This window comes from Giraffa tippelskirchi, chromosome 8 (assembly GCF_054371585.1).
Source record: "Giraffa tippelskirchi isolate mGirTip1 chromosome 8, T2T-mGirTip1v1.2.pri, whole genome shotgun sequence".
In the NCBI taxonomy this organism is placed as follows: domain Eukaryota; kingdom Metazoa; phylum Chordata; class Mammalia; order Artiodactyla; family Giraffidae; genus Giraffa; species Giraffa tippelskirchi.
The window spans coordinates 11431501-11455711 of record NC_137282.1 but is presented as its reverse complement, the minus strand read 5'-3'; the positions used below and the strand labels follow the sequence as shown (position 1 = coordinate 11455711).

The 24211-nt window shown below is 48.7% G+C and overlaps 1 long non-coding RNA gene across 1 annotated transcript; it reads left to right on the top strand.

Annotated features, from left to right (window-relative positions):
* The first annotated feature begins 248 nt into the window (after positions 1–248).
* LOC145518889 (uncharacterized) lies at positions 249–23665 on the top strand. The gene is made up of 2 exons (XR_014063417.1): positions 249–909; positions 20623–23665. It is a non-coding gene; the product is annotated as an uncharacterized LOC145518889 (long non-coding RNA).
* Positions 23666–24211: the final 546 nt, after the last annotated feature.

Genomic DNA, 24211 nt, shown 5'->3' with positions numbered 1-24211 from the left:
GAGGAGACCGCGGTACTTTAAAAATATTCTTATCTGGTGACAAGTTTTCATAAACTTTCAGTAAATTGCACTGGACCCAAATTTGGGAATCATGGATCAAATCCAACCCCTTCCTCCTGGGGCGGGGGAGACTGAAGCCTAACAAGGGACCCATCCAAGGTCAGAGAGCAGGTAGGTGCCCTCTGTCTATTCTCAACGTGTTCCCCATTCTGCAGCCTTTGTGATGGTGTGGCCTTAGAATGTGTGGCAAACACTGCGTGGTCCCTGAAAGGGCAGTGACCTTCCTGTCTCCCTGGTTCTGGTATTAGAGAATCAGTCTCTCTGTTTCTCTCTCTCTTTTTGAAGTGAAAAGTCTCCTTCCCATTTTTTTTTTCTTCTTAAAAAATATTTATTTATTTACCTGCCCCAGGTTGTGGCATGTGGGATCTTCGATCTTAGCTGTGGCATGAGGGATGGTGTTGGAGAAGACTCTTGAGAGTCCCTTGGATTGTGAGGAGATCAAACCAGTCCATGCTAAAGGAAATCAGTCCTGAATATTCATTGGAAAGACTGATGCTGAAGCTGAAGCTCCAACGCTTTGGAGCCGACTCATTGGAAAAGACCCTGATGCTGGGAAAGACTGAAGGCAGGAGGAGAAGGGAGTGACAGAGGATGAGGTGGTTGGATGGCATCACCGACTTGATGGACACGAGTTTGAGTAAACTCCGGGAGTTGGTGATGGACAGGGAAGCCTGGCGTGCTGCAGCCCATGGGGTCTCAAAGAACTGAACTGAACTGAGGGATGGTGGGGTCTTTTAGTTGCCGCAGGTAAACTCTTAATTGTGGCCGGTGGGATCTAGTTCCCTGTCCAGGGATGGAACCTGGGCCCCCTGCCTCGGGAGTGCGAAGTCCTAGCCGCTGAACCACCAGGTAAGTTCTCAGTCTGGTGTAACCAGCTGCGCTGGACCCTGCCTTAGCTCCCTTGAATGAGCACCTCTCCCCCCCTTAGAAAGCAGACAGCGGCCCGGCCCTCCCCTTCGACAGCTGAGAGCTGGCCTCCTCCACCAAGTCCCTAAAAGGCAGAACCCAGGCCGCCACTCTGCAGCGCTCCCCGGTCTGATCTCCAGGAGGGGTGCAAGGTGCCACTCACTGGCTCATAAACACTCTATTTACCCTGCCTCCCTTTGTGCTCACCTGACCAAAGTTAAACTTCCTGAGGGGGAAAAAAAATACACGTTAGTTTCTTCTCTTTGTTCCAGAGACTCTCCACCCCTTTGGGTCTATTATCTCTAACAAAGTAATGTCCTCTGTTCTGAGTTCCAGAAAGGTCAGATGGATTGAATGATGAGGCGGACTGGAGCTAGGAGGCTGGTGGAGGGGAGGATTCTTAAAGCAAAGCTTGAGGTGAGAGTGAAAACCTCCGGAGCTTAAGGAGGCTCAGCTCCAGGACGAGGCAGCATTAGGAAGGACTGAAGCTCTGACACTTCTGGGCATGGAAGAGACCACGTGAAGCCCCTAGAAGTCAGAGAAAGGCTGGTAGAGAGCAGGGAAGGCTCTTTCCTATTCTGGAACCTTCCTGGCTTCCTCTCCTTGACGGACTGTTAAATCGGAGAGTAGGTTCCTCCAGCCCTCCAGCTCCCAGGCAAAAACAAGCCTTCCTTCCTTTGTTACTGTCTAGTGGGGGGACCATGGCCAGCTTTCTGTTTATCTGTCCTAACCGAGGAGGGTGGGGCTCAGATTAAAACAGAAGCTGCATTTTGCCTTGGGGTAAAGAAAAAAATAAAAGAGAAGTGCACTCCCCACTCAGAGTCCTCTTTCCCTGCCAGCTTAAAGGGCTCTCAGCTCAGTTCGCAGATCAATGAAAACTGAATAGATCATTCAGCTGGACACAGGGCCCACGTAGGTCTTTGTGCCTTGGCCAGTGATCCCTCCCTTCTTTGCGGAGAGATTCTTCTAGAGGTGGGCCTCATCACCTCCGGAAATAAAAGTGTTCAGAGAGAGAGGAGGAGGAGAAGAGATTCACTCAGTGCACAATAAATATTTAATATGTTAGGAGAGAACTTGGGGACCGAGGGCAGAGCCGGCCCCTTATCTGGGGCCGTGCATGCTAAGTCGCTTTAGTAGTCTCTTTGCAACCCCACAGACTGTAGCCCACCAGGCTCCTCTGTCCATGGGATGCTCCAGGCAAGAATACTGGAGTGGGTTGCCATGCCCTTCTCCAGGGGATCTTTCTGACCCAGGGATCGAAACTATGTCTCCTGTAGCTCCTGCATTGCAGGCAGATTTTTTACCACTGAAGCCCTACCTGAAGCTGAGAAGGTGTCAATTGTCCAATCAGAGAATAGGAAGGAAGTGTTTCCACATCCCCCCCACCGCACCCCCCACCCCCCAGCCTGTAAGTCCTATCCAAGACAACTTGTTTATCCTGGGTTTGTTCTCAAGGACAGTAGTCTGGATTTAGAGAAAGAAAACCCACATTTTTAACATTCCGATACCCATTAGGTAACAAGACATGATGGATTTTGGAATCAGGCAGGCTCTGGCTCCAAGAGCGAGGTGGGGAATTGGCTCAAGGTCATTGCTGTGGTTTAGCTTTGGAAGCTTGGACGGTTGCCTGGCCTCTTTGGAGTCTCAGCTTCCACATCTGTAAAGTGGAGATAAAGAATGATATCACAGCTGGAGCTAATATAAAGATGAAATAGCAATCAAGGTGTATGAGAACCCCAGTGCTTAAGTAGGTTCTCAAAATTGCATGTTCCCTCCTGCTCCCTGCTACCTACCTGGCTGCAATCAAGACTTCTGAGAAGGAGAAAGTGAGTAGAAGTAACGCTCTCATTTCAAAAACTGGACACTCTCTGTTGCTGTGTCCTGTCCCCAGGCTACTCAGTGGATACTGTCATCATTAGAATGTATTTGTGAGTGCTTAGTTGCTTCTTTGTGACTTTATGGACTGTAGTCCGCTAGGCTCCTCTGTTTATGGGATTCTCCAGGTAAGAATACTGGAGTGGGTAGCCATTTCCTTCTCCGGGGGATCTTCCCAACCCAGGGATTGAACTCAGGTCTCTTACATGGCAGGCAGATTATTTACTGTCTAAGCCACCAGGGAAGCCCAGGATGTATTTATCCAGCTGCTAATCTGTTCAAAGGCAGCTTGGCTTGGTGGGAAGACTGGAGAATCAGAATCCAGAAGACAGCTTCTCTTTCTGGTCCACCACATGGTCTCAGAGATATCAGTGACTCTCTGGATGGGGAGGGCCCTTCAAGGTCATGTCCTCCAGCCACAAACCTGAAGCTTGACCCTTATTCTACACACACACACACACACACATACACACACATGCACACATACACACCATCTCTCATAAAGCGGTTGTCCAGCTTCTTTAGGAACAGCTCACTACATTTGAGACATCTTGCTGAATTGTTGTTAGGCTTCCCTGGTGGCTCAGATGGTGAAGAATCCGCCTGCAATGCAGGAGACCCAGGTTCGATCCACGGGCTGGGAATCTTTAGACAGTTCTGACTGTGCAAAGTTTTTCTTTCTAAGTGAAACTTGTCTTCCTGATGTTTCTTCCTATTTACCATACTTCTATCCCTTCGGGACATAAAGAAAAATAGATTCTGTCTCCCACGTAGCAGTCATGTATTTAAAGCTGATCATATCTGCCTGAGTTTTCTCTGGCCCACAAAAGCCACCTTCATTTCTTTGCCATTTGCTTTGCCTCTCTGCACTCACCCAAACACGATGAGACTCAGTCCTCTTGTTTTAAAGGCAGGGATCGTTATTCCTGACTCAGGGAGGATTTAACAATGAAATGTACCTTCCACCCGGGCTGGGCTCCATTAATATTTGATGATAAATGAGTAGATGAATGAGTATGTGAGAGCACTGTGCAAACAGCAATGTGCTTGCTGCATTAGTCTGCTCAGACTGTCAGAACAAGGTACCACAGCCTGGGGGGCTTAAACAACAGAAACATACTCTTTTCTCACCATTCTGGAGGCTGGAAGTTCAAGGGCAAGCTGCTGGGTTTTCCTGAAGCCTCTCAGCCTGGCTGGCAGATGGCTGCTTTTTCACTGTTCTGTGTTATTTGTGTCCTGTTTTCCTTCTTCTTGTAAGGACATAGTCATATCGGATTAAGGCCCACCGTACAGACTTCTTTTTAACCTAATACCTCTTTCAAGACCTTATCTCCAAATATGGATACATTTGGAGGTATTGTGCATTAGTGCTTAAATATATGAATTTGACAGGTCATCAATTTAGCCCATAACAGGGGACTTCCTTGGTGGTCCATGGTTAAGAATTTACCTTGCAGTGCAGGGGGTGTGAGTTTGATCCCTGATTGGAGAACTAAGGTCCCACATGCAGTGGAGCAACTCAGCGTTCTCACTACAGCTAGAGAATCCGTGTGTCTCGCAAATAGAGAGTCCATAGGCCGTGATGAAAGATCCTGCATTTGTGACAAGGATCCTGTGAGCTGTAAATAAGACCTGACACAGTCAAACAGACAAATGAACAAATATTTTAAAAGAAGTTAAAACGAACAATTAAAAAAAAAAGCTAAAAAAATTTAGCCCACAACACTCACCAATGTATTATTGTCCTCAATTAAAAAAAAATCTTTTATTTATTATTTATTTTTGGCTGTCCTGGTTCTTCATTGCTGTGCGGGCTTTTTCTCTACTTGAGGCGAGTGGAGGGTTCTCTCTAGTTGCCATACGTGGGTTTCTCATTGCGGCAGCTTCCCTGGTTGCAGAGGACGGGCTCTAAGGTGTTCGGGCTTCAGCAGTTGAGGTTCTGAGCTCTAGACCACAGGCTCAGGAGTTGTGGCCCACAGGCTTAGTTGCATTGTGACGTGTAGGAGCTTCCCAGACCAGGGATCGAACCCACATCTCCTGCATTGGCAGGCAGATTCTTTACCACTGAGCCACCAGGGAAGCCTAGCAATTTTATTTATGGTGACACTTTTCAGAGAGAGTATTTGTGTGCTTTGCAGGGACAGTGACCCTTTGCATATGAGAAATGGAATATTACAAGTACATTTCAATACATATATGTTTTTGAATAGTTAAGATGTTCACATAGTTCAAAATTCAGAAAGTCATGGAATAGGAACTATGAATGGATAACCAACATAAGAAGATGTTTTCAATGTCACCAGTAACCAGGGAAATGTAAATTAAGCTCATACTATAATATCACACCACTTTACACCCGCTTAATGTGGAGTCTGTTAATATCGAGTTGACGAGAAGGCAGAGGAACAAATACCCTTCATGTGCAGGTGGGAATGTGAATTAGCACAGCTATCTTGGTCAGTGAACTGAAGGTACAGCTACTCTCTGGCCCAGCAGCACCACTGCCAGGATCACACCCTAGGTCCCTCTTACATGCGTGCACCAAAGGCAGGCATAGAAACCGCATAGCAGCAAAAACGGGAAACAGTCCAACGTCTAACACCAGGAAAACGGGTCAATAAAGTGGGCATATTCATACAGTGGAGCATCAACACAATGAAAACACGTGAATCAAGCATCAGCATGAATGAATCTTACAACCAGGGTGACAGACATTGACTTGTCATAGAAAAATTCATACAATTTGACACCATCTTTGTACAGTTCCAAACAAGTGAAGTGAAAGAATATATTACTTGGGGATGTATTGCTGTTGTTGTTCAGTCCCTAAGTTGTGTCTGACTCTTGGCGACCCCATGGACTGCAGCATGCCAGCCTTCCCTGTCCTTCACTATCTCCTGGAGTCTGCTTGAATTCATGTCCATTTTGTTGATGATGCCATCCAACCATCTCATCCTCTGTTGTCCCCTTCTCCTCCTGCCTTCAATCTTTCCCAGCATCAGGGTCTTTTCCAATGAGTCAGTTCTTCACATCAGGTGGCCAAAGTATTGGAGTTTCAGCCTTAGCATCAGTCCTTCCAATGAATATTCAGGACTGATTTCCTTTAGGATGGACTGGTTTGATCTCCCTGCAGTCCAAGGGACTCTCAAGTGTCTTCTCCAACACCACAATACAATTCTAAAGGCAGGCAAATTTGGAACTTCCCTGGTGGTCCAGTGGCTGAGATTCCATGCTCCCAATACAGCGGGCCTGGGTTCAATCCCTGGTCAGGCAACTAGATGCCACGTGCTGCAACTAAGGGTATGAACACTACAACTAAATATCCTTTGTTCCACAGCTAAGACCTGGTGCAGCTAAATAAATAAGTAATTAAAAAGAAAAAAAATAAAAGCAGGCAAGACTGAGGACAAGCGGATAGCAGTGACCTCTGTGGGACCAGAGGCATGCTGTAAGAAGTCTTAATCCTATTGTAAAGCTCCATTTCTTATGGTGGGTGGTAGATCCACAGGGAGGAATTATTTATTAATCCTATCTCAATTCATACATTCATCCATATGTTTTTATACATATGAAATAATTCATCATAAAAAAGTTTTATGAATTCAAAAGGCAGAAAAATATATATCATGAAAATCTTTCTCCGATGGCAGCTGTTATTTTCATATTTGTGTATATCATTTGGAGATCATGTATGCTTACAGAGACAAATCAATACTTCATCATTTAGAGAGAAGTTATATTTGACAGCAAAACATACATGGACACACGTGTGTGCACGCTTGTGTGTTTGTATTCTGCTTCCCTTCCCTCTCCCTTTTCTACACTGGTAGCAGGTCCGCAGGTTCCTTTCAAACAACATTATGATCAGACAGTAAAAGGTCAGAGTAAGGAGACTGTCTGGCAAGAGAAAATGGACTTATTTATCTGTCTAGTAGTTTGGATTTTAAATCAAAGACAGAATTGTCACTCTAAAGAGACAGCATGGCAGGAATTCAGCTTTGGAGCCAGGGCTGATGAGACATGGAGTTGGGACCCAATGGAGTCCAATTGCCTCCTGATTGAATCAACCCAAGACCAGAGGTGAGCAATTCTTCCTTCTTGATAATGAGACCCCCTGAGTTATAACTGTCTCAGACCAACAACACAAACATGCAGAGAGAAGGAGAGGGTGAGCTCGTGACCCAATAAAAGCAGGGGACGAATACATCAAGAGACGATTCAGGATCGACGTCAGATGTATGTCAAGCGCCTGGCTGGGATTAAGGCAGAGAGTGGGGAAGCATTCTCACACAGAAGCCGGGCGAGGCAGTGCAAGCTGCTGGGCCCAGCAGCTGGGTGTAGAGGGCAAGGCCAAGTGCCGAGCGAGCAAGGTGGAAGGTGGGTGAGTGACACCCAGGGAAGTGCTTGGTTCAGACAGGGCCAAGCCACGGAAGCTGCCAGGCCCTGGTGGATCTGGGAAGTCTTCCCAGAGAGGCTTTCAGGAGCAGCTTGACTGGGGAGAGAAACAGGTTGGTGAACAGATTGAGGGCGGGAGCTCCAGGGTGTCCTGCCGATACACACTGGCCGGCCTCCAAAGGCACATTTGCTTATCTTCTTTCTGTTGTGTCTTTCACCCTTTTGTATTTCCTTAAAGATCCCAGAACCTGGCAGGGGTGTTTGGTTCTAGGATAAGCTGTTGAGAGTGGGTGTGTGCTAAAATGCAAATGCAGGGGACGGAAACCAGCGCTCAGTGATGGAAGTGGGATGCGGAAAAGCATGCCACGTGGCATGCATGGCGCTCTAGCCCCTGGTGGGAATTAGGAACCCTGGACTGCGGGCCCCTGGACTCAGATACCAACTTGTTCTAGGACCTCGGAAGGTCACAGAACCATGTCCAGCTTTCATCAAGGACTAGATGAGTGTGTTGGAACTAAATGACCTGAAAAATCTAAGTGATTCAGTGACTGTCAGCCAAAGAACTCGAGCCTGCCAGTTCAATGCAACCGAATATCTCAACAGCCTTGAAGCTTACAGTATAAACATCATTTGTGATCGTCATGCCTGCCAAGCACTTCACACAAGTCTTCTCTCGATTAGCATCTTACCTGCTTGTCCTAATGACCCATGAAGCAGGCGTGGCAGGTGTCCGATTAGCCCATTTTACAAATGGGGAAACTGACAGGCAGGCTAACTGGTTCGGGGTCCCAGGGCTGAACTCCGGATGGCTCTTCATTCCCCCTCTCCTTGCCCTGCTTGGATGTCAGTACTGGCTCTGGGATGAGAGCCTGAAGGCCTGATGCCAGATCCCCCTCTCCCCAACTCAACCTCAGGGTCAAGGTGGGCTATATGGTCACCTGAGCACCGCCCCCTCATGGGATGTCTGCTCCAGCTGGCACGCCCCTGCTGCACTTGTGTGGGGGCAAGGCACTTCCATGAGGATATGCCCTGAGCTGCCCCCCACCCCGCCCCACCCTGGCCCTCGGGGACTGATCCTCCGGGCTCCTGAAACAGTGGCTGCTGCCCGCCCGGCCGCCTCAGGCCTCCAGCCTCAGGGAGTGGCCTTGCTTTTCTCCCAGCCTGGCTTCCTGTCTAGACATCTCGAATGGTCCACTGGATTTAGCTCGCCGAGTCTGCCTGCCAGCTCCCATCAAACCCACACAGTTCAGTGCCCGGTGGCTGCCTCCCCCTCACCAGGGCGGCATCCTAGAAGGAGTGGCTGGATCAGAGGACTGAGGCTAAGAAACTGTAGAATGAAGGGACCTGGGTGGGGCCGGGGGAGAGGTAAAGATGATGACAACCTTAGAGTCAGCTCAGCTAGCGTCCTGTCTTTTTCGGAACTCACACAAGCATCGCCCTCTCTCCCCCACACCTGGAAGGATGGGTTGTCAAGGCAACATCTCGTAGACCCAAGTATTCTCAGTTTCAAGGGTCCCCATGGACCAAAGGAGCTGGCTGTGGAGAAGAAGCCTCTCTTTCGGAACTGGCTCTGGGGAGATGCGAACAGACCTAGTTCTCTGCAGCCCCCAGTCCCCCAGCCAAGACTCTCTCTTGAAGGCTGAAGCTCCCGCAGGAGGCGAAGCTGAGAGATGCATCAGGCCCAGCACTTCTGGAGCGAGGATGCCAAGGCTGATTTCTGAACGGCCCGGGTGGTCTCTGGGCCATAAAGGTATGGCTTTACCTTTCTGCACTGGCTTCTCATCTGCCCTATACACAGGCTTCGTAGCAGAGAAAAGCACAGTTGCCTCCCTCCCTAACCTGCCCAGAGGAAAGAGACGACCCCCTGTGGTTCTAAATGACTTGAAGTCAAGCTGAGGAATCAAACATCAAACAAATCCTGACTGAGAGACATTCTACAACATACCCAACCAGTCCTCCTCAAAACCACCAAAGTCATCAGAAACAAGGAAAGTCTGAGAGACTGTCACAACCAGGTGGAACTTAAAGAGACGTCAATGTGTCTAAGGAACATGCGGTGGGACAGAGCGAGCCCTGGGCTGAGCGTCTGTTATTCACACTCATTAGAACTAGGATGGGTAGCGTGTTTTTATAACTGCAAAGCAAAATTAAAAAAAAAAACAACTTTTAATTAAAAGTTATTTTATTTTTGTATATTTTGCCATGCTGTGCAGCATGTGGGATTGAACCCATACCCTGCTGCAGTGAAAGTTGTGGAATCTTAACCACTGGACCACCAGAGAAGTCCTCCCAATTTTTTTTTTTTAATTAAAATTTTCTTTTAGAACATTTTTAGATTTCTAGAAAAAGAATAAAGATAGTACAGAAGGTTCACATGTACCAGGACCTGGTTTCCACTACTACTAGCCTCTCACAGCAGTATGGTATATTTGTTAAAATTAAGGAACCAACATTAATACATCACTATGATTAAAGTCTAAATTTTATACAGATTTCTTAAAGTCCTTTTTCTGTTCTAATCCAGGGTTCCACATTATACTCAGTTTGGTGTCTCCATAGCCTATGCTTGGTTGTGACAGTTTCTCAGATTTTCTTGTCTTGAATGACCTTGGATATCTGAGGAATATTGGTCAGGTATCATGTCTCCTTCGACTGGGATTTGGCTGATGTTTTTCTCATGATTAGACTGGAGTTAGGGGTTTGGGGAGGAAGAGCATAGAAGTTAAGTGGGGTTTTCGGTCCATCCCACTGACAGGAGAGACTATCAACTAACTTATCACTGGAGATAAGGCTCACCTCCTCCAGAAGCCACCAGATGAGGTAGGTCAGGATTCTCCACTGTCAAGTTAGATCAAAGCATAGTTTTTAAGGTATGATTTCCTTTGAGCTTATCTAACCACCTTTGGGACTTTGCACACCCACTTACTATCTGTAGCCCCTGGCTGTGGAAGGAAGATACAGGACATCTTTGAGGTCCTGGTTCTAAGATTCTCAGTTCCTGTCTACACTCTGACCTACAGAGAAAAGACCATAGGACTGCCCAGGGAGCAGTCCACCTTCCCTTGATGTGCTGCCCTCTCAAGTGTGGGAGCTGGCTGGGTATAAACTTTGAAATTTTGGAGGGTGAAGAAGCATCCTAGAAGTTCCTCCAATGAGCATGAAAAGAAGCCAGTAGGTGTTGAATGAATAACCAAGATAATAAATTTATTAAGAACTTCCTGATGCCCAGTTTTGTGCAAGGCATTATAGGAGATGAAGAGGTATGGTGGGCTTCCCAGGTGGCGCTAGTGGTAAAGAACTTGCCTGCCAATGCACGAGACATAGAGATGAGATTCAATCCCTGGGTTGGGAAGGCATGGTAACCCACTCCAGTATTCGTGCCTGGAGAATCCTATGGACAGAGGAGCCTGGCGGGCTACAGTCCATGGGGTTGCAAAGAGTCAGACACAACTGAAGCCACTTAGCAGGCAAGCAAGCATTATAGATGAAGAGGTGTATGATGTAATAAACAAAATTTACTATGGGGGACCAGAGGTAAGCTGATGAACAGTGACAAGGCCTTGAACATCATTGCCTCTATGAAGCCTTTTCTCTTACAGATTTTTTTTTTTTTTTTGATGTGAACCATTTTTAAAGTCTTTATTGAATTTGTTACAATATTGTTTCTGTTTTATGTTTTGGCTTTTTTGGCCACAACGCATATGGGATCTTAGCTCCCCGACCAGGGATCAAACTCACACCCCTTGCCCTGGAAGGCGAAGTCTTAACCACTGGGCCATCTGGGAAGTCCCTCTGAAGCCTTTTCTGATTGTCCTATTTGGATTTTTGCTTCTCCACTTCTGAGCCCTATACCACTCTGTGTAAGGGAATGACACTGTTAGTGTTCAGTTCAGTCACTCAGTCTTGTCTGACTCTTTGCGACCCCATGGACCGCAGCACGCCGGGCTTCCCTGTCTATCAACAGCTCCTGGAGCCTACTCAAACTCACGTCCATTGAGTCGGTGATGCCATCCAACCATCTCATCCTCTGTAGTCCTCTTCTCTTCTTGCCTTCAATCTTTCCCAGTATCAGGGTCTTTTCCAGTGAGTCAGTTCTTCTCATCGGGTGGGCAAAGTATTGGAGTTTCAGCTTCAGCATCAGTCCTTCCAGTGAATATTCAGGACTGATTTCCTCTAGGATGGACTGGTTGGATCTCCTTGCAGTCCAAGGGACTCTCAAGAGTCTTCTCCAACACTACAGCTCAAAAGCATTAATTCTTTTAAGCATCAATACACTGCTATTGTAGCTCTTGGTTTATATGACCTTTTCCTGGTAGACAGGAATTCTACTCTTTACAACAGAGACTTATCATGAAAACTTATTATGTGCTAAATTGGTCTAAATCTGAGATGACAAGAAATTAAAGTCTTAGATGTGCTGGGCTCTGAGGAGGGAGAGATCTTGGGTGGCTTCCTGGAGGAGATGAACCTGGAAACACAGCTAAAGGACACTTCCCCAGAGGATGCAAAGGTGAATTTAAAGCCAGGCCCCTAACCTCAGTGCACTGCAGGGGCTGGACTCTCATCTCCCAGTTCTTCAGGGCTGGCTCCTCTCCCCATGCCTCCCATGGTCCTGCCTGTAAGTCTTAGCCCTCACCCATTTCTCCCATCTCCTCCTTCCGGGATCACTCCAGCCCACAGTGACTTTGCCTCTCTGACGATCCAGATGAGCGCTTCCAGTTTCAAAGCCCTTGTTCCCATCCTGAACTGTGGGCTATCTTTTGTGAACTGGCTTGATGCCTCCCAACAGGCAGACTCTGGGTCTCACGACCTCCAGCTCAGCCTGGGCACGCAGCAGATGCTTGGTCAATAGCAGTTGATGATGGATTGTTTCACAGGCTTCAGGGGCTGAGCACTCTCTTTCCTACGTGGCACCGTATTATGCCTTCAATGCCAAGCGGATTCTTCCTGTTGGGTTTCCTGTGCCTCATTGTCCACCTGCCTTTCCACTGGTGGAGGGAACATGGCTCCCCCTTGCCCAATCTCTGCATCCCGGAGCCTGGAATCGGCTACCATTGCTCTGACGACACCCACAGTCTGTATCCTAGCGACTCTGGGAGGCTGCATCCACAGCCTTTCATGAATGAAGAAAAACGCCCTTCTGACTTCTGTGGCCTCACAGGTAATCCTGGATGTGAATGAACATGTGTGAGTGTGTGGGTGTATGTGTTGCATCTTGAGGGTGGGATATGAGGATGTGTGTTGTATGGGTGTGATTGTGAGTGTGTATATGTGCGTGTGCGTGTATATAAGCATGTATGTGCTGTGTGAGTGTGGGTGTGTGTGACAGTATGGGTGCGTGTGTTGCAGTGTTGCGTGTGTTTGAGTAGGTGTGAATGGGAGAGCAGATGGGTGTGTGTGTGAGAGCATGGGCGTGTTTGAAAAGGGATGCTGTGTCTGAGCGTGCGTGTATGTTGTATGTGTGTGAGTGTGAGCGTGTGTGTGTCTGTTGTATATGTGAATGTAGGGGTGAGGGAGGGTTGGATGTGTGCTCATGTGGGTGTTGTGAGTGTGCGTAGGGGTACAAGGATGTGAGCTGTGTGTATGTGTGAACGTGAGTGCGTGTACCCTTAGGAAGAAAAGTCTTCCAGACTAATCCTGTTAGAAGACTCAGGACTTAATTTGCCCCCGTGGGTAGAAGACTGTGGTCCTGACCCCCTTGGCGGAAGTCTGGGCCCTCAGACAAAGCCTTCGTTCCCTCCTCTCCCCTAGCCCAGGCATCTCCCTCCAATCATCGGCTGTGCAGTGGGCCTTGCGGCATCTTGAGACAAGTGGCTCCATCCCCTGCTTCCATGGGTCAGTTCAGTTGCTCAGTCGGTCTTTGAGACCCCCATGGACTGCAGAACACCAGGCCTCTCTGTCTATTACCAACTCCCGGAGTTTACTCAAACTCATGTCCATTTTGTTGATGATGCCATCCAACCATCTCATCCTCTGTTGTCCCCTTTCTCCTCCCGCCTTCAATCTTTCCCAGCATCAGGATCTTTTTCAATGACTCGGCTCTTCGCATCAGGTGGCCAAAGTATTGAAGCTTCAGCTTCAGCATCAGTCATTCCAATGAATATTCCGCGGGTCAGGCCCCACCTTCTCATCTTGGTCCCACCCCCTCACAAGAAGGCTGGACCCCCTTGGAAGATGCCAGCCTGGAAGTGGTTTCGCTATCCACCTGGGGGCCACCTTCCAAAACTTTGAGGTCCTCCAGACCCCTCCTGCGAGGGAGATGATTTTGGCCTCAGATACCAGATGACGAGAAACTGCTGACACAGGCCTGAGGTACAGCAGGCCTCGTCGGGTGATAGATGATGAGTTTCCAAGTGAAATCTAATAGAAAGTCCATGCATAATGCATCTTTGTGGGAGCAAATTCCAATTTGCATCCCATTAGACCACTGAAGTCTCAGAAGCCCAACAGTCCCGCTCAAGTCTTCCTTCAGAAAGAACCCAGAGCAGAAGGTGCCCATGCCTGCAAACGGTGGAACAGATGGGCATGGGGCAACCCCTCTTCCCCGCCCCCCCGCAAGGTGGAACCTGCCGGTGGGAGGAGCTCTCCTGCCCTCTGTCCCTGGGTGCTGCCCCTGGCCTTGCTCTGGGCAGCTCTTCTGATGTCCTGTGCCCCCACATGCCCTTCACAAGCAGAATCAAAAGAGAGCCCGGCTTCCCCGGTGCTGTTGTAATTTCCATTCCCCGTCCCCCTTGTAGGTCAAGGGTGTGGAGGGATATAATGTGTGCCCTGCTTTCCAAAGAGGTAAGGGAAGCTTGAATAGGAGCAGAGTCTCTCCTTCAAGGGTCCGGTAGCAGGGTTGAGGGTGCTGTAGGGGCGGCAGGGGAGAGGAGAATGTTGGTGGGAGGAGCTGTGAGGTTGCTGTGAGCTCCAACCTGGGGACCTGGGAGCCCAGCCATTCACCGCTCCAATGTCCTATCTACTGTGTGCACTCAACCCCACTGGCCTCAGCGTCCTTCTCTGGGGACCAGATAATACCACCTGCCCCACGAGGCTTCTGGGAGTGTGGGAAAGCACGCTTGAGTCCTGGGGGTGCTCTCCAGACCCCCAGTGCAGGGAGGGTGGGAGGTGGGGCTGTGTTAGGGGTGGTCTGGGGAGGGGAAGATGGAATCCAGTGTCTGTTGTACCCAGAGGGTCTTCCCCGGCGGCTCAGCGGTCAAGAAACTGCTTGCAGTGCAGAAGCTGCAGGAGACATGAGTTTGATCCCAGTGTGGGGAAAATCCTCTGGAGAATGGAATGGCAACCTACTCCAGTATTCCTGCCAGGAGAATCCCATGGACAGAGGAGCCTGGCAGGCAACAGTCCATGGGGTTGCAAAGAGTAGGACCCGACTGAAGCAACTTAGTTAGCATGCAAGCACGCATGCACGTGGAGCCCAGAGTGCTGGGTCTTCTGATCGCTCCCCTTCCCCTCAGCCCCTAGACTTCCTCTGAGAGCTGGATGCAGGAGAAGTGTGTGGCTGTGGGGGTCTGAGAGCTGAGAGTTTCATCTGAGGATGTGGGGGTTCTGGATTTCCTTTCAGGGGTGGAGGTGGAGCTTGAAGGGTGGGGTGGTGGTCAGCGCAGTTAAACTGGAGCTTTTGACATTTTAAGAGCAGAAGAGAATTCTGGGAAAACTGGCAGAGAAGCCAGGCTTGGAGGTGGGTGGGGTGAAGTCTAGTCCAGCGGAGGGAGGTCTGGCCTCCCTGTGGCTGTGGACAATTCCTTCTGACAGGAACTGAGGACTCCTCACACCCCCCTCAGAAGCCGACCAGAGGTTTAGGCTGCACCCGTGGCTCTGCAGAGAGGTCTCTGCCTGGTTCCTAACTGCACCAGGCATGCGCTGGTGGGTGGGGGTCTCTGTGCCATAGGACAGAGCCCTCTGTGAGCGCCACCCAATTCCTGGTCGGCCCTCTGCCCAGCTGGCCACTGGCCTTTCATCCTCTGCTCTGTAGCCACTGCTGCCGTGACCCGAGGCCTCAACAGTTCTGCAGGGCCTTCCCTCACTGGCCGGGTTGTTGGCACTCCACGGGCCCAAACTCCTAAATTACTCCCTGCGGCTCATGGACAGGCACCAGGCTGTGATTAGATGACTCAGAGCCCAGGGCGAGGTTGTCCTGGAGGGACGTGCCTGCGCTGATGAAGTGGCCCCTGGAGCCAGAGAGATCTCTTGGCTTACCTGGGGCTAAGGGAGGTGGAGGTGTGCTAGTCGCCCATCCACTTGGGGCCCTCAGTTATGGGGGTAACCCAGGGAAGCGTGTGAAGTGTTGGAAGGTACCCTTTGGATGACCCACGCTGACCTGTAGGAACGTGTCTTGTGTCCCAAAGGAATGAATGTCCAGTGCAGCTACAGGGATGGGTCAGATCACAAAGGCCCAGGGAAAGGCCCAGCCCAGCTTGAGTTTTTTTTTCTCTTGTAAAACACTCCTTCAGGGCTTCCCTGGTGGTACTGCGGATAGGAATCCCGCCTGCCAGTGCAGGGGACGTGGCTTTGACCCCTGGTCCGGGAGGATTCGACTTGCCTCGGAGCAGCTGAGCCGGTGAGCTGCAACTCTTGAGCCCGCATGTTGCAACTATTGAAGCCCAGGTGCCTGAAGCCACAGCGATGAGAAACCCATGTACCGCAACTAGAGAGTAGCCCCTGCTGACTGCAGCTAGAGAAAGCCCACGCACAGCAGCAAAGGCCTAGCGCAACCAAAAATAAAAATAAATTATTTTAACACTGCCATTTCAACTGGTCTCCTGGTTTTCTTGGGGTAGTGAAAATGGGAAGATAGATGTAAAAGCACACCTTTGATAAAAGATCCAATCATGCTTTGGAAGTACTACGTATACTGCAAAGTGTTAAGGTATAACCTTAGTGGGTTTATGTAACTTATTATCACGGTCTGTGCTATGCTAGCCAAGAACGGTGAACATGATCTGTGTTTGGGACAAGAATCTCACACTGATACGTAATCGTTTCGATGTACTGCCTTTTGAATTGATGCCAAAGCAGGTGACAGCCTGATGCCCATGAGACGGTCAGTGAGTGTCCAGATACCTCTCTGGTTTCCAAAGGGGTAGCAGGTTTTACTCCACAAGTTGGGCCAGCCTGCCAGGGACACGCATGTCTTATTTTTCTCAGTAAGTTTTGGGATGTTTCTCCCGAGACTTTTGTGCTTCTGTCAATGACTTCCAGAGTAATTATTCATTTTCTCCCACAGACAGACTGTTTGCCCAGTTGGACAAGGTTTGTTGATGTGCCGTTAGGGCTCAATCCGGTACCTCTGGTGGTGGTGATTTTCCAGAGCATTCTCTGGAGCGTGCTATCACTTTGCACTATCCCCGGGGCAGCCTGCCCTTGAGAGCTGTTGGCTGCCCGGTAATTGTTCTATCCCTGCCATGAGATCTGTGACAGACAGGGTGTCTGCCCTCCAATTACACCTTCCATCACTTCCTCGGTTGGCTGTTCCCGAGTACGTTTTCATTTCTTATGTGCCTGTCATAATGTTGAGCGGTGGATGCATGACCTGGGACCAACTAAACAAATTTTCAGTCCAGACCAAACATCTCACTTGATTTCACTCTCAAGTCAGACATTGCTTTATCTGGGTGGTTTTGTCTAAGCCGCTTCAATAGTCAACCTGAAGTTTTTTCCATCATCCTGTTTACATTTGTGCCTGGGATTTTTTTTCTTCTCCATTTTTTTTAATAGCAGTAAAATACACATAACATAAAATTTACCATCGGAACCATTTTTAAGCCTACAGTTCAATCACATCCAATACATTCACAATGTGGGACAACCGTCACCACCATCCATTTCCAGAACTCATTTCGTCTTGTAAAACTGAAACTTTAAACCCATTAAACACCAACTCCCCCTTCTTCTCTGTCCCCAGGCCCCTGGCAACCATCTTTCAGTCTCTGTGAACCTGACTATGCTAAGCACCTCCTATAAGTGTGATCCTATAGTATTTACCTTTCCGTAGCTGACTTATTTCACTTCGTGTAATGTCTTGAGTTCATCCATGTGGCAGCACATGTCAGAATTTCCTCTTTCGAGAGTAGTTTTTCTAACAAATTTGGCTGTTTGGTTTTCAGCTTTGAATGCAAAACTGCCATAATTTTCATAGACCCAAGGAGGTTGCTATGATACTCACTGAAGACGTGCCTCGTTTTGCAGTCACGAAGCGGTATCTATTGTCAGTGTGAATTACTTCCTTTCCACCTGAGAAACTGGGGGATTTCCAATAGGAGCATTTCCACAGAGAGTTATTCATTAACACCTTGATGTTCCACACAATCTCTGAGTCAGGCGCCTTTATAATACCGCAAATATGTTTGAACAGACACAAGTGGCCGTAGTTGCCTAAATCTCCTTTCTTGTGTTGAGGCAAGCGCTTAATTTTTTTGCTTTCAGGAGAGCTAGATGTTTTCATCAGCTTCTCTGTCTTCTCTTAGTCATCTAGATGGTACCTACTGTGTACGAGGCAGTGAACCAAGGTAAACAGGGATCTGGCTGCTCTCTCACATCTGCTGACACAGGAGGACAGCAGGTGGACGAGTCAGGTGCTAGACACATCTGTAAGTGCTTCATCTTCTGGGGTTTGGAGGGCTAACTATCCTCCTAGGGGAACCCCAAAACTTGCAAATCTTTTTGGGCAGGAACCAAATTTTCATACACCCCCCCCCACAAAACCCGTGTGTGTATTAGTTGCTCAGTCTTGTCAGACCATTTGCGACCCCATGGACTTTGTGGACTGTAGCCTGCATCCAGGCTCCTCTGTCTATGGAATTCTCCAGGCAAGAATATTGGAGTGGGTAGCCAATTCCTTCTCTAGGGCATCTTCTGAACCCAAGGATTGAACCTGGGTCTCCTATATCCCAGGCATATTCTTTACCATCTGAGCCATCAGCGAAGCACCCCCGCCTCCGACATAAAACCTGCCAGTTTATTATGACTGGCATTTTAAAATTTCTCCTTGTACTGAATTTTCAATCATCTAAATACATAAATGATCCTTTTTGGAGTGGGGGTGATATCAAATTGGGAGGGCACTGTGTAATTTGAAAAGGCATTTTCTCTATTGTACTGTCATTTCCTATTTATAAAATTAAAAACAAAACTTACGACTTCCAGAGTGCCAGGCAGAGAAAGCCCAACATCTTTCTAGGAGGGTAGAGAGATGTAGATTCAGTATCAGTTATTCTCAGGGGGGAGGGAGGAACCCACTGTCTTTATCAAGAGTTGTTCTTTCACAATTTGGTTCAGCGTGCATTTCTTCTTGGCAGCGTTCATCTATACCAGGGAGTGTGGGGACCTGGCCGACCTGTCAGGTACACCGACTGGCTTTGGAAATGAACCATCTCCTGCCAGACCAAGGAGCCTGGTGCCAGTCTGTTCTGCTTTGTCCGACTTTGCAAAAGAAGAGACTTTCTCAGTGCCCTGTCTTTAAAGATTGGAGAAGCCACATGGAGGATTTGCTCTTGAAGGCAGAGGCAGTTTGATTTAGGGAGTAAGAAATAACCAGGAAAAAAAAAATGAGAAAACACACACACGCACAACCTGAATGCAGAAAGGATTCCTTAGGAGAGGAGGGGTGAGGTGGGGGAAATTGCAACCTTATCCCCTGGGACTTGGGCTCAGGAGCCAAGCCTCCAGGTTCAGTGAATCTGTTAGTAATATGAACTTGGTTGCTGTATTTCTCAGCCTGAGCTCATGCATTATTTACCTGTTGTAAGTAAACCTGCTTCTCCCAGGGTTGCTGGGGAAACCACTTTGATTTAACGAGTTGGGTCTTACTTTCCAACTAAAACACTGCAGAGGGAGAGGAGGGGGTGTGGGGGGATGTTGGGTCCCAGGGGCTCAGGGCGTGGATCAACCAAGGGGAGACCCCACTTCCCCCTGCTCCCTGGGGGCCCCATGCCTGCCCTGTCCTGATCCTCTGAGACCCTTCTTTTTGGTAGGCCCTCCGGGGAGGGAGAAGAAGGAGCGAATTCCAAGGAACAAGGCATTCATCTTCTGAGGTCCCGGGAAGGCCACTTGCAGGTCTCATCCCGCCTGCTTTCAGAGATACCCATCGGTTTGTGCTGCACAGGGATCGGGGGTAGGAGGGGATCAAGTTTCCCCAGAGGCTGTTTCCAGGTGAATCAGGCCTGGGGAAGGCAGCTCCAGGCACACAGGGAACATGGCCCTCCTGGCTTCCAAACTCACCTTGGCCCCTAAGACATGAGAGCCCTCCTGATCCAGATGGCTGTGGTGTGTCTGAGGAAGAGCTTGGACTGATAGGCGGCAACCCTGGGTTCCAGTCTCTGTGCTTTTATTGAGAGTGAGAATTGGAGCGAGTTACGCAGACTTTCCCCCATTCCATTCCCAGGTGTGAGAGATGGACACTGGGGTCTGCTGGGGAGAGGTGGGGTGCAGGTTGCCTAGCAAGGGATTTAGGAACACGGCTCCCACCCAGGGGGACTGTGATGTGAGTGAGGGGCCCCCGGCCAGCCCTGCTGCCTCTTTCCTGTTCTTGCCGGCAAGACTCGGGCATGACGCCTGGCTCCCTTCCTCCTCTCTAAAGCTATCGATTTTTCCTTTCCTTCCTTTGTTCTATTTGTGGCTTCCCTGGCCCCTCACAATTGCATTATTTCTGCAGACGAGGGAGCCTGCCGTGCGCATCAGCGGCCGGGCTTCCTCTGTGCCCGCAGGCCTGGGCCGCTCCCCGTTCAGGACTTGGTGGCCTTTCAGTGTGCTGATGGCACCTTCTGGATCTTTCTAGAATCTCACTCTGCTTTGAGTGGAAGGAAACTGCTATTTGTCAGGTGAGTGTGCATGTGTGTGTGGGGTGGTCTTCCTGGACAATGCAGACTCAAAATGTGTCAGGAATAGACTCATCTTTGCCTTGACAAATGTTTAAAAGACAGCTATGTAACTCAGGCTTCCCTGGTGGCTCAGCGGTAAAGAATCTGCTTGCCAGTGCAGGAGACACAGGTTCGATCCCTGGGTCGGGAAGATCCCCTGGAGGAGGGTGTGGCATCCCACTGCAGTATTCCTGCCTGGAGAATCCCGTGGACAGAGAAGCCTGGAGGGCTACAGTTCGCAGGGTCACAAAGTCATACAACTTAGCGACTCAGCAGCAACAACGCAACTCAGGGAACTTGATTTTTTTTTGTTGGGGGGGTGAAACTACAGTGAGTCAACATGTTCAAAGGAAAAAGAAACTCGTTTCCTAGGTATCACTAACTTAACTGTTAGCAACATCTTTCTAGATTTGCTTTTTGTCCTGGGGCTATTTTGTTATTTTCAAGCTTATGGTTAAGTCCTACTTTAGCTACTAGTGAGATTAGAATATAGGTGTTAATTACGTCCTTAACGTCTCTGCTTTTCCATTAGGTGCTAACTATGCCCAAGTGACTTGGTTCCTCTCCACTTAAGCCGGTTCACCTGCGCTGGGCCTCTGCGTGTCCAGTGATGAGGCCGTGTGGCCAGGACGTCTGTGTGTGTCCCCAGCGCTGGCCCGGCTTTGCTGACATCATCTATCCAGAGCTGGTCCTGCTGGTTCCAGACTGGCCTCTTAGATGTTCCGTTTCTTCCAGACGAAATGACAGGTCAACAAGGAAGACACACACGTAGACACACACTGGCCACGTGGGCTCTTCTGAGAGGCTAAGTGGGGGTCCTTCCCTGAGCAGAAGCCAGGGGTGCTTAAATGTTAGCGTGTTGGACTCCAGAGGGCCTGGGTGGGGCTGGGAAATTTGTGTTTCCATCAAGTTCCTGGAATATGTTGACATGCTTCTGGTCCTGGAACCACTGTTCAAAGCAGAAGGGACCCCAGCAGAAGGCTTGAGGCAGGAAAGAGCTCGGTGGGCTCAAGGGCTGGAAAGCAGTCCAACATGGCTGGAGGACAAAGAGCAAGGTGCTGGAGAGGTAGGCAGGGGCCATGCCATGCAGTGAGGACACACAGTCACAGAGAAACACACAGAGACACACACACACAGACACAGACACACACACACACACACACTGGAGAGGTAGGTGGGGGCCATGCCATGCAGTGAGGACAGACACACACACAGACACACACACACATACACACACACACACACACAGACACTGCACACTGGAGACGTAGGCGGGGGCCGTGCCATGCAGTGAGGACACACAGACACACAGACACACAGACACACTGGAGAGGTAGGCGGGGGCCATGCCATGCAGTGAGGACACGAGCGCGCGCGCACACACACACACACACACACACACACACTGCAGAGGTAAGCAGGGGTCGTGCCGTGTAGTGAGGACACACAATAGACACACACACACATAAGAGGATATTTTTGAAGTGAGGTGCATGAGGAGGGCCGATAACCTGATTTGCTTCTGTACTTGTTATTCTATTTGATTCTCCTCTCAGTTACCCCACTGTGAGCTCTGTGCCCCTGGGACCCCAGCACCTTCCACAGCCCTGGGAGGACAGTAGATCCTGGATAAACTTTATTTTGTGCCAAACAGTGTACTCAGCTCTTCAGAAGTATATCTCATTTAATCCTCCTTAATCCTCCTACTGACCCTGTGAAGGAGGAACGTTAGCAGTCCCATTTCACAGATGACGAACACTGAGGCACCAGAGGGTCCCATAACTGGGGAACGACAGACAATTTGTGAAGCCGGGCAGGGTGACAAGCAGGAGCTGAGCCCTGGCCTCAATCCACCCTGGTCTGCCTCTTCTGCTCCGTGTTGGCATCCTTGTAAATGAGTAAACAGCTTTGAGAGGCATAATTATCCAAGGCTCCGGCACACAGTCGGCCACATTTGGAAGAAGAATATTGGTTCAGATCTATGGATTCCAGATCTCAGGTTCTGTGCTAATCAACCACAAGCCCCGAGAGTCTCCCACACGGCCCAACTAAGGGACAAAGACGTTTACCAAGAAAGAGGAGGCACTGCCTGGCAGGTGTGAGGGCGAGGCTGGTACTCAGCAAAGATGGGGCTGATAGATTTGTTCTCTTGATGGGTGTCCTGTCAGCGGTCTCCCTCCCTCCCTCGCTGGGCTGGGCCAGGGCAGCAGCTGGGAGCCTGGGCCTGAAGGTGTCAACAGGGCCAGTCATTCAAAAAGCCACAGTTGGGTTTTGCAGCCATTTAGAAAGATACAGTCCTTCTCTCCAGGGAGCGAAAGCTGATGCTGTAAACACTCTGGGCTTTATCTTTGATCTGGTGGGTCATCAGAGCAGCCTCTCTCCCCAGGTAGAGTTACCAGGCAAGGGCCTTGGAAAGCTGTGCCCTGCTGAACAGATGGTACGGGTGGGGGTGGGGGAGGCAGGAGACACACATGGGAGGCAGAGTCTGAGAAGGGAGCCCAACAGTTATCCCCAAATCTGGAACCCAGACATCAAATTCCAGGCTTCGGGAAATTCCCGAGTTTAAAATAAATTCCTAGGGGTTTCAGTCTTTGGTCTTCGGCTTCAAAAACAGTTCCTTTCTAGATAATGGAAAACAATAACTTGCATCATTTAAAGAGTTCCGAACACCCTCAAATTAAAAGTATGTAAAAGCTAGTACCAGGGCCTGAAGAGCCCTATGTGTGAGATGATTAATGGAGCCCAGCTCTGAAGTGCTTTTCTGCCTTCCCACCAATAGCCTTTGATTTGGGGCCCTTGACCTGGCGGTTGCAATGGATCATAGTTCTGTTCAAGAAGCTAGTTATTTTCAAGGTAACTTTTAGTCTTAAAACTAGCCTTACTCATTCTGTTTCCTCTGCTTGTGACACTCTTGCCTCTTTTTGGCTCTGCGAACTCCTATTCATCCTTCAAGATCCCACTCAAATATCACCTTCCAAACTGGCATTCTGCTCTCCTTCCAACCCCAGAAAATCATTAAAATTATCAAACTATCCTTCCACTGTCTTTTATCCAAGAGCATCTTGTTTACAACTCCATATAACATGGAAAGATTACAATCAAGGGTATTTTTCAGGCCAGATGGTCCACAGAACTTAAGAAGAAAACATATTATTTCTTCTGTATCATTGTAGCTCCAGTACACAGCATAATGCCTGGCTCTTAACAAATGGCCTCATATTAATATTGTTTTTTAAAATCAGATTTCAATGTAGTATAGCTGATTTACAATGATGCGTTACAAAAGTGAATCAGTTATACATGTACATATATGCATTCTTTTTAAGATTCTTTTCCCATACATTCAGTACAGACTCTTGAGTAGAGTTCCCTGTGCTGTTCAGTGGGTCCTCACTAGTTACCTATTTTATATATAGTAGAGTGTGTATGTTAATCCCAATTTCCCAATTTATCCCTCCTCTCCAATTAATATCACTGAATGAATATTCTTATTCTTTCAGCATCAGAAGTAAGAAGAGGGTCAGAGAGAAGAGGAGTGAGGGGGAAAGAAATATAAACATCTTTTATGGACCAAATACTGTTTAGGCATCATTTATAAGTTATTTAATTTCATCTCTATTAGAAGTGATTTCATTTGTTTAACTCTTAACACAGTAACCACGGGGAGAAAAGTAATTGATGTGGAGACACAAAGAAGGACAAATGTGCATTCTCTAGGAGTTTAAACTCTGACTGAGAATGGACCTATTCATTCCCTGTCCCCACATAGACCCCCACATATACACTACATCCATTCAAACAAAGGTTATTAACAGTGTAAAATGCCCTAACTTCTAAATACCTGATACAGTCCTACATGTAATGGAAATGGAAAGATGAGAGGTTGCTGTGGGTGTGGTGTTTTTAAGGGAACCACAGGCGTCAGTAGCTTCCAGTGGCTGGTGCTCTCATATGCCCAGAACCCAGGAGTAGATTAGGTAATGTCCAGCACTCCAGTGGCTGGAGAACTGGAGAGCGATTGAGAATGATTCCTGATGTTTATGTCTTTGCAAAAAGCACCGTCACTTCCATGATTAAATTTTTACCCCCAAAGCACACAGCTGACAACGGAGTGGGTTCTG